The following is a 9,681-nucleotide window of genomic DNA, read 5'->3' as shown; positions in this document are numbered from 1 at the left end:
TAACATGAAATGCTTAAATTAGCCCATACCTTCCCACTCTTAAAAATAAAGCACTACCTTCCAGAATGTGATGGTCCGAAAAATTCAGTGCAGTAACTGTGTTGGTTGTATTATCGCAAGGTCAACAACAAAACAATATTTTTAATACTTCCTCCAGTTTTCATTTATTGTAAATGTAGGAAATAGACCAATACTTACCTGAGAAAGTCTCAAATGATAATGTGGCAGTTACTTTCTAACTCAACTTACTAGGACTGTAAGAACTTGAGTAGTTTGAGAGCAGCAGATGTATAGAGACTTATGGAGCAACGTGCATTTTATTTGTGTGTGTGTGTGTGTGTGTGTGTGTGTATTCCATTGCTTTCATTCTTCATAGTGAAACTTTTCTGCAATATGTATATTATAAATCATTCCTTTACTCAGTATAGAATTAGGCAGTAGCTGCAATTAGTTCAAAGATCTGTATCAGAGTTTGATGATAATGAAGGAATAATAGTATCAACATACTATTATTCAACATATATTCAACATACACTATGCCAGAGTTTCACTATGTTTTTACAAATATCTACCTACTTAGTTTCATTTTATATTTGGGTCTGAGCTGGAAGAGGAGATTATTCAACTTAATTTCCATATTGGCATAGTAAATGTGTAAAATCCCACTGGCAGAGTACAGTAATGAAATTTGGCATTACATTTTACCTCAATTTTGAATATGAATTTAACTTCAAGATGTGGCTTTAGGTGAGCTGAAAAGAAACCTAGTGACAGAAAATTGTGTTTCAAGACTTAAATAATATAACTGGTAGAGACACCTACTTCCTAATTCTCTCCCCCTCCCCCCACCAGCCTGCGAATATGTTATGATACATGGCAAAGCGGAATTAAAGTTGCAGATGCAACTAAGTTTGCTAATCAGATGATCTTAAAGACATTGTCTTGGATTGTCCAGGTGGGCTCAGTGTAATCAGAATGGTCCTTGTAATAGGCCGGCAGAAGAGAAGGTCGGAGGAGATGGGGCTATGGAAGAGGTCAGGGGGATGTACTGAGAGGATTTGAACCCCATTGCTGGCTACAACACCTACTTACTTTGTAAATTCTTTTTTTTTTTTAAAGATTTTATTTATTTATTTGACACACAGAGAGAGACAGCGAGAGAGGGAACACAAGCAGGGGGAGCAGGAGAGGGAGAAGCAGCTTCCTGGCAGCAGGGAGCCCGATGCGGGGCTGGATCCCAGGACCCTGGGATCATGACCTGAGCTGAAGGCAGATGCTTAACGACTGAGCCACCCAGGCGCCCCTTACTTTGTAATTTCATCTCATACATAAAGTTAAGTTTTGTCATTTTGACTTTGTGTATGTCTAATCACACTGTATCATTTGAGGTCTCATTTCTATCATTCAGCATTGTGTTTACAAGATTCTTAATTGTTGAGGCATGAAGTGGAAATCTGTCCGTTTTTATTGCTTTGTACTATTCACTGAATGTACGCCACAATTTAAGCATTATACATATATATGTATATATATGTGTGTGTATATATATACATATATATGTATATATATGTGTGTGTGTATATATATATATATACACATATATTTTTTTCTGCAAAAAGCTTTATTGTTTCCATTTGGCCCACGGCTTGGGAGAGGGCTCCAGGGTGGTTAAAAAGCTGCCTAGAGGCTTCAGGGAGAGACTCAAGGCCCAAGCCCTGGCACCAGCGTGATGCCAGAGGGACCCCTCAAGGACTGCTGGGCTTCAGAGGCTCCCAGTCGTGCTTGAGGGTGAGCCTTTGGAAGAGATACTCGCCCAGCCCAGCCTGGGAGCCGGCCAGCCTGCGGAGGTTGGGCAGGTGGTTGCCACCTTCTTGATGAGCGGCCCCTCCTCATCCAGGAAGTGGTTCTCCCGGAGGTCACAGGGGTGGGAGTCTGCGCGGGCAGAACCCAGGGCGGGTAGATCCAAAAGGGCCTGGTTCAGGCTCTTCTCCAGAACCAGGGCAGCTTCCATGGCGTCCAGGGTTTCCCCCTACTCATCTTGGGACGGCTTCTGCACGTCCTGGAAGAGGGTGCCGCTGCCACGCTGGTTTTGCATCTTCAAGAGACACCTGGTGCCCTTGCGCTTCTCCTCGGCCAACTCGCTGAAGAAACGTCCCACACCTTCCAGAGCCACGTCGTCCTGGTGGAAATAGAAGCCCAGAGAGGGGTAGGTGTACGAGGCCCGCAGATGCACGTTGACCAGGTGGTTGACGGCGGCCTCCACCTCGGGGGCATACTACTGACGAATGTGGGAGCTCATGGTTGATCTGTATTAAGGAGCTAAGCTCATAATTGGGTGTTGGGTGGTCCCGGAGGCAGAGGGTGGCCAAGAAGATGGCTCCGAAGTTTGCGACTGGAAATAAGGTTGGAGGGTGGTCGTTGGCTGGTAGAAGGGGCGTCCTTAGGTCTGTTCTGTCCAAACATTGTTGAAGCAAGAGACAGATCTGCAGGACTGCGGGGGCGCACTGCCTATGCATTCTACTTTTGATGGGCATTTGTGGTGTTTTCTGTTGGAGCCTGTTATAATGCTTCTGTGAGTGAGTGTGTGTATTTTTTTCTTCAAACTTTTATTTAAATTCCAGTTAACATATAGTGTCATATTAGTTTCAGGTGTAGGATTTAGTGATTCATTACTTAAATACAACATGAAGTGCTCATCACAGCAAATGCTCTCATGGGTAACCCATGAGGATGATGGTATTAAGCCATCATCCATTTAATCCATCCCCCCACGTGTGGATATGTATTTTGCTGTGGATTAGTGTCTTGCTTAAGTTTTGGATATTTGTCATTATGTCCTAAAATTTCCCTTCTTCATTATTTCTCTCCTCTCATTCTGCCACACAAGCTGAATGTAAGTTAGGCCTTGTCGTTGTAGCTCTGTGCCTCCTCTGTATTGTCCATCCATTTTGTCTGTTTTTGGCTGAATTTTCAGTAGTTTTTCTAGTCATTCTATCTTCACTTGTATCTATCTACTATTAAAACTATACATTGAATTTTTATTTCATTTATTATATTTGCAATTTTTGCAATATCTACTTAGTTCTTTTCTAAACCTAGTCCATCACTTTTTAGAATCATCTCTTTCCCATCCATATTTTCCAGCTTGGATTTCATTTCTACTACAAATATGGAGCTCCAATTAATTTCAGTAGCTGAAATTTCTCTGGTTTTGTTTGTGCTGTTTATTAATTCAGATTATTCTCACTTATGTCATGTTTTCCTGTCTGTGTGTATGATCTAGACATTGATTTTTTTAAAGAAGCTATTAGTCATTCTTGTCTCTAAAGATTACAGTACAAAAACAGAAGGTAAATTTTATCAAAATACAGCATATCTTTTCGTATATCCACAAAAATAAATTCCTATGAACATTTTCTTATGTGAATACAGTTTATTCATTTTAGGGGAGGTCACTTGCTATCTGGCTGTGACCACACTCCTCATGACAGAATAAACAGCCTTAAAATGTCTCTTCTTATACAGTCTTTTTGATCAAATAATCTTTTTAATTACAATAAACTTTATTTTTTTAAGAATAGTTTTAGGTTCACAGCAAAATTGAGCAGAATGTACAGAGAATTCCCATAGACCCTTTATCTCCACAGGGGCACATCCTCCCTCAAATCATCATCTCATTTGTTAGAACTGATGAACCTACCCTGATACAGCATTTTCACCCCAAAGTCTGCACTTTACATCAGGGTTCAGTTTTAGTATTGTACAGTGTGTGGATTTTAACAAATACATAATGACATTATCCACCATCCTAGTATTCTGTAGAATACTTTCATTGCCATAAAAACCCTCTGTAAACATCCATGTGTAGGTTTTCATATGGACACAAGTGTTTAATTCATTTCGGTAAATACCAAGGAGCACACCGATCCTATGTTAAGAGTATGTTTAATTTTATAGGAAACTGCAAAACTGTCTTTCAAAGTGGCTGTGTAATTTTGCCTTCCCACCAGCACTGGATGAGAATCCGCTTGCTCCCCATCCTCGCCGGCATCTGGTGTTGTCAGTGGTCTGGAGTTTGGCCATTCTAATAGGTGTGTCGTGGGATCTCGTTTTTATTTACATTTCCCTTATAACGTATGATGTGGAGCATCTATTCATAGGTTTATTTGCCATCTGTATATCTTCTTCGGTGAGGTGTCTGTTAAGGTCTTTGGCCTATTTTTAATTTGGATTCTTTTCTTAGTGTTGAGTTTTAAAAGTTCTTTGTATGTTTTGGATAAAAGTCATTTGTCAGATGTGTCTTTCACAAATACTTTACCCAGTCTGGATTGTCTTCTCATTCTCTTGACATTGTCTTTTGCTGAGCAAAACTTTGCAATTTTTTAAAAAAATTTTTTAAAAGATTTTATTTATTTATTTGACAGAGACAGCGAGGGAGGGAACACAAGCAGGGGGAGTGGGAAAGGGAGGAGCAGGCTTCCCGCAGAGCAGGGAGCCCGATGTGGGGCTCGATCCCAGGACCCTGGGATCATGAACTGAGCTGAAGGCAGACACTTAACGACTGAGCCACCAGGCACCCCAAAACTTTGTAATTTTAATGAAGTCCAGTTTATTAATTCTTTCCTTCATGGATCATGCCTTTGGTGATTGATCTAAGAAGTCCTCACCATACTCAGTGTTGTCTGGGTTTTCTCCTATGTTTTCTTTTAGAAGCTTTGCATTTTACATTTAGGTATGTGGTTCATTTTGAGTCAGTTTTTGCAAACTGTCTAAGGTGTGTGTTTAGATTTTTTTCCCCCAACATGTTGCTATCCAGCATCATGTGTGGATGTATAGCCTCATGCAAAGGGTTAGGAAATAAATCCTCTGTTACTATCATCTGGGAAAGATTGTAGAGAATAGATACAACTTCTTCCTTAAATGGTAAGTAGAATTCAACAGTGAACCCATCTAGGCTTGATGCATTCTGTTATTGATCCAATTTATTTAATAAATATGGGCCTATTCAGATTGTCTTTTTCTTCTTGTGTGGATAACATAACTTCAGTTCAATTCTTTGTCTTCTTGTGTGAGTTTTGTAATACTCTTTCAAAGAAGTAATGTTTTTAGATTATCAAAATTTAGAATATAGAATTATTTATAGTATTACTTGATTTTCCTTTTAGTGTCCATGGAATCTCTGGTGAGGTCTTCTCTTTCATGTCTGATATTAGTAATTTGTGTCCTCTTTTTTTTTTTTAATTTTATTAGTTGTTATGGCCTAGGTGTATCAGTTTTACTGAACTTTTCACAGAACCAGCTTTTGGTTTTGTTGTTTTTCTTTATTGGTTTCTGCTCTAATTAATATTACTGCTATTATTTTTTTTAGTTTTTATTTAAATTCCAGTTAACATACAGTGTAATAATAGTTTCAGGTGTACAATTTAGTGATTCAACACTTCCCTACAACACCCAGCACTCATCATGACAAGTGACCTCTTTAATCCCCCTCACCTATTTAACCTATCCCTCCACCCTTCTCCCCTCTGGTAATCATCAATTTGTTCTCCATAGTTCAGAGTCTGTTTCTTGGTTTTCTCTTTCTTCTCCCCTATGGTCATTTGTTTTGTTTCTTAAATTCCACATATTAGTGAAATCATATGGTATTTGTCTTTCTCTGACTCACTTACTTCACTTAGCTTAATACTCCCTAGCTCCATTCATGTCGTTGCAAATGGCAAAATGTCATTCTTTTTGATGGCCGAGTAATAGTCCATTGCACATATATACCACATCTTCTTTATCCTCATCAGTTGATGGACATGTGCGCTCTTCCCATAATTTGGCTACTGTTGATAATGCTGCTATAAACATCAGAGTGCATGTATCCCTTTGAATTTGTATCTTCATATTCTTGGGATAAATACCTAGTAGTGCAATTCCTGGGTGGTAGAGTAGTTTTAGTTCTAACTTTTTGAGAACCTCCAATCTATTTTCCAGAGTGGCTGCACCAGTTTGCATTCCCACCAACAGTGTAAGAGAATTCCCCTTTTTCTGCATAATCGCCAACCCCTTTTGTTTCCTTTGTTGTTAATTTTAGCCATTCTGATTGATGTGTGGTGATATATCATTGCAGTTTTGATTTGCATTTCCTTGATGATAAGTTATGATGAACATTTTCTCATGTGTCTGTTGGCTATCTGAATGTCTTTGGAAAAGTGTCTATTCATGTCTTCTGCACATTTTTAACTGGATTATTTGTTTTTTGGGTGTTGAGTTTGATAAGTTCTTTATAGATATTGGATACTATTTATCAGATAGGTAATTTGCAAATATCTTCTCCCATTCCATACGTTGCCTTTTAGTTTTGTTGATTGTTTCCTTCTCTGTGTAGAAGTTTTTATCTTGATGAATTCCCAATAGTTAATTTTGGCCTTTGTTTCTATTGCCTCCAGAGGCATGTCTAGTAAGAAGTTGCTATGGCCAGAGTCAAAGAGATTGCTGCCTGTATTCTCCTCTAGGATTTTGATGGTTTCCTGTCTCACATTTACGTCTTTCATTCATTTTGACTTTGTTTTTGTGTATAGTGTAAGAAAGTGGTCCAGTTTCATTCTAGAATCTGCATGTTGCTGTCCAGTTTTTCCAACACCATTTGTTGAAGAGACTTTTTCATTGGATAGTCTTTCCTGCTTTGTTGAAGATAAATTGACCATATACTTGTGGGTTCATTTCTAGGTTTTCTTTTCTGTTCAGTTGATCTGTGTGTCCATTTTTGTGCTAGTACCATACTGTCTTGATCACTACAGCTTTGTAAGATAACTTGAAGTCTGGAGTTGTGATGCCTCCAGCTTTGTTTTTCTTTATCTGGGTTGCTTTGGCTAGTCGGGGTCTTTTGTGGTTCCATACAAATTTTAGGATTGTTCTACCTCTGTGAAAAATGCAGTTGGTAATTTGATAGGGATTGCATTAAATGTGTAGATTCCTTTGGATAGTATAGATATTTTAACAATATTTGTTCTTCCAGTCCATGAGCATGGAATGTCTTACTGTCTTACCATTTCTTTGTATCATCTTCAGTTTCTCTCATCACTGTTTTATAGTTTTCAGAGTATAGATCTTTTACCTCTTCAGTTAGGTTTATTCCTAGGTATCTTACTATTTTTGGTACAATTGTAAATGGGATTGATTCCTTGATTTCTCTTTCTGCTGCTTCATTATTGGTGTATAGAAATGAAACCACTTTCTGTATATTGATTTTGTATCCTCTGACTTTAATGAATTCATGTAACAGTTCTAGCAAGTTTCTGGTGGACTCTTTTGGGTTTTCTATACAGAGTATCATGTCATTTGCAAATAGTGATATTCTGACTTCTTCCTTGCCAATTCAGATGCCTTTTATTTGTTTCTGTTGTCTGATTTCTGTGGCTAGGACTTCCAGTAATATGTTGAACAACAGTGGTGAGAGTGGACATCCCTGTCTTATTTCTGACTGTAGAGGAAAAGCTCTGTTTTTCCCCATTATGGATAACACTAGCTGTGGGTTTTTCATAGATGGACTTTATTATGTTGAGGTATGTTCTCTCTATCCCTACTTTGTTGAGGGTTTTCATTATGAATGGATGTTGTACTTTGTCAAATGCTTTTTCTGCATCTATTGAAAGGATTATATGGTTCTTATCCTTTCTTTTATTAACGTGGTATACCACGTTAGTTGATTGGCAAACAGAGAACTACCCTAGCAGCCCAAGAATAAATCCCACTTGGTCATGGTCAATGATTCTTTTAATGTACTGTTGAAATTGGCTGTTAGTATGTTATTGAGGAATTTTGCAACCATGTTCATCAGGGATATTGGCCTGTAGTTCTCTTTTTCACTGGAGTGTTGATCTGGTTTTGGTATCAGGGTACTGCTGGTCTCATAGAATGAATTTGGAAGGTTTCCTTCCGTTTCTATTTTGTGGAAGAGTTTGAGAAGAATAGGTATCAACTCTCCTTTAAATATTTGGTAGAATTCCCCTGGAAAGCCATCTGGCCCTGAACTCTTGTTTGTTGGGAGATTTTTGATTACTGATTCAATTTCTCTGCTGGTCATTGGTCTGTTCAAGTTTTCTATTTCTAACTGTTTCACTTTTGGCAGCTTATGTTTGTAGGAATTCATCCATTTCTTCCAGGTTGTCCAATTTGTTGGCATATAGTTTTTCATAATTCTCTCTTAAAATTGTATTTCTGTGGTGTTGTTAATTTCTCCTGTTTCATTTGTGATTTTACTTACTTGGGCCCTTTCTCTTTTTGATACGTCTGGCTAGGGGTTTATTAATTTTCCTAATTTTTTCAAAGAACCAGCTCTGGTTTCGTTGATCTGTTCTATTGTTTTTTAGTTTCTATGTCATTTATTTCTACTCTAATCTTTATTATTTCCCTTTATCTGCTGGCTTTAGGCTTCATTTGTTGTTATTTTTCTACCTCCTTTAGGTGTAAGGTTAGGTTGTTTATTTGAGATTTTCCTTGCTTCTTGAGGTAGGCCTGTATTGCCCTATACTTCCCCCTTAGGACCACTTTTGCTGCATCCCAAAGGTTTTGGACCATTGTGTTTTCATTTTCATTTGTTTCCATGTATTTTTTAATTTTTTTCTCTGATTTCCTGGTTGATCCATTCATTGTTTACTCCCATGTTTTTTAACCTCCATGTATTTTCAGTCTTTTCAAATTTTTTCTTGCGATTGACTTCAAGTTTCATAGCATTGTGGTCAGAAAATGTGTGTGGTTGATCTCTTTTTGTACTTGTGGAGGCCTGATTGGTGACCTAGTATGTGATCTATTATGGAGAATGCCCCATATGCACTTGAAAGGAATGTGTATTGTGCTGCTCTAGGATGAAGTGCTCTCAATATATCTGTTAAGTCCGTCTGGTCCAGTGTGTCATTCAAAGCCCTCGTTTCCTTGTTGATCTTCAGCTTAGGTGATCTGTCCATTGCTGTAAGTGGGGTGTTAAAGTCTCCTACTATTACTGAATTATTATCAATGAGTTCCTTTATGTTTGTTAGTAATTGTTTTATATATTTGGGTGCTCCCATAAATATTACAATTGTTAGATCTTCCTGTTAGATTGTCCCCTTTATTATGCTATAGTACCCTTCTTCATCTTTTGTTACAGTCTTTGTTTTTTTTTTTTAAAGATTTTATTTATTTTAACAGAGAGAGAGACACAGCGAGAGAGGGAACACAAGCAGGGGGAGTGGGAGAGGGAGAAGCAGGCTTCTTGCTGAGCAGAGAGCCCGACGTGGGCTTGATCCCAGGACCCTGGGATCATGACCTGAGCTGAAGGCAGACGCTTAATGACTGAGCCACCCAGGCACCCCATTACAGTCTTTGTTTTAAAGTCTAGTTTGTCCTTTATAAGTATCGCTACTCCAGCTTTCTTTTGATGTTCATTTGCATGGTAAATGTTTCTCTGTCCCCTCACTTGCAATCTGCAGGTGTCTTGAGGTCTAAAATGAGTCTCTTATAGGCAGCATATAGATTAGTCTTTTTTTTTTTTTTTAAGATTTTATTTATTTGAGAGAGAGCGTGAGGGCACAAGTGGGGGGAGGGGTTGAGGGAGAGGGAGAAGCAGACACCCCGCTGAGCAGGGAAGCCCGACGCTGGGCTCTGTCCCAGGACCCTGGTATCATGATCTGAGCCAAAGGCAGAGACTTAACCATC

At 38.6% G+C, this 9,681-nt stretch overlaps 1 pseudogene; it reads right to left on the bottom strand.

Moving 5' to 3' along the window:
* Positions 1 to 1,745: 1,745 nt before the first annotated feature.
* LOC116645987 lies at positions 1,746 to 2,299 on the bottom strand (annotated as a pseudogene).
* Between the last annotated feature and the right edge of the window lie 7,382 nt (positions 2,300 to 9,681).

Source organism: Phoca vitulina, unplaced genomic scaffold (assembly GCF_004348235.1).
Source record: "Phoca vitulina isolate PV1807 unplaced genomic scaffold, GSC_HSeal_1.0 scaffold35, whole genome shotgun sequence".
NCBI classification, from domain to species: domain Eukaryota; kingdom Metazoa; phylum Chordata; class Mammalia; order Carnivora; family Phocidae; genus Phoca; species Phoca vitulina.
The sequence above is the reverse complement of the archived record's forward strand: the minus strand, read 5'-3'. Positions and strand labels throughout refer to the sequence as shown.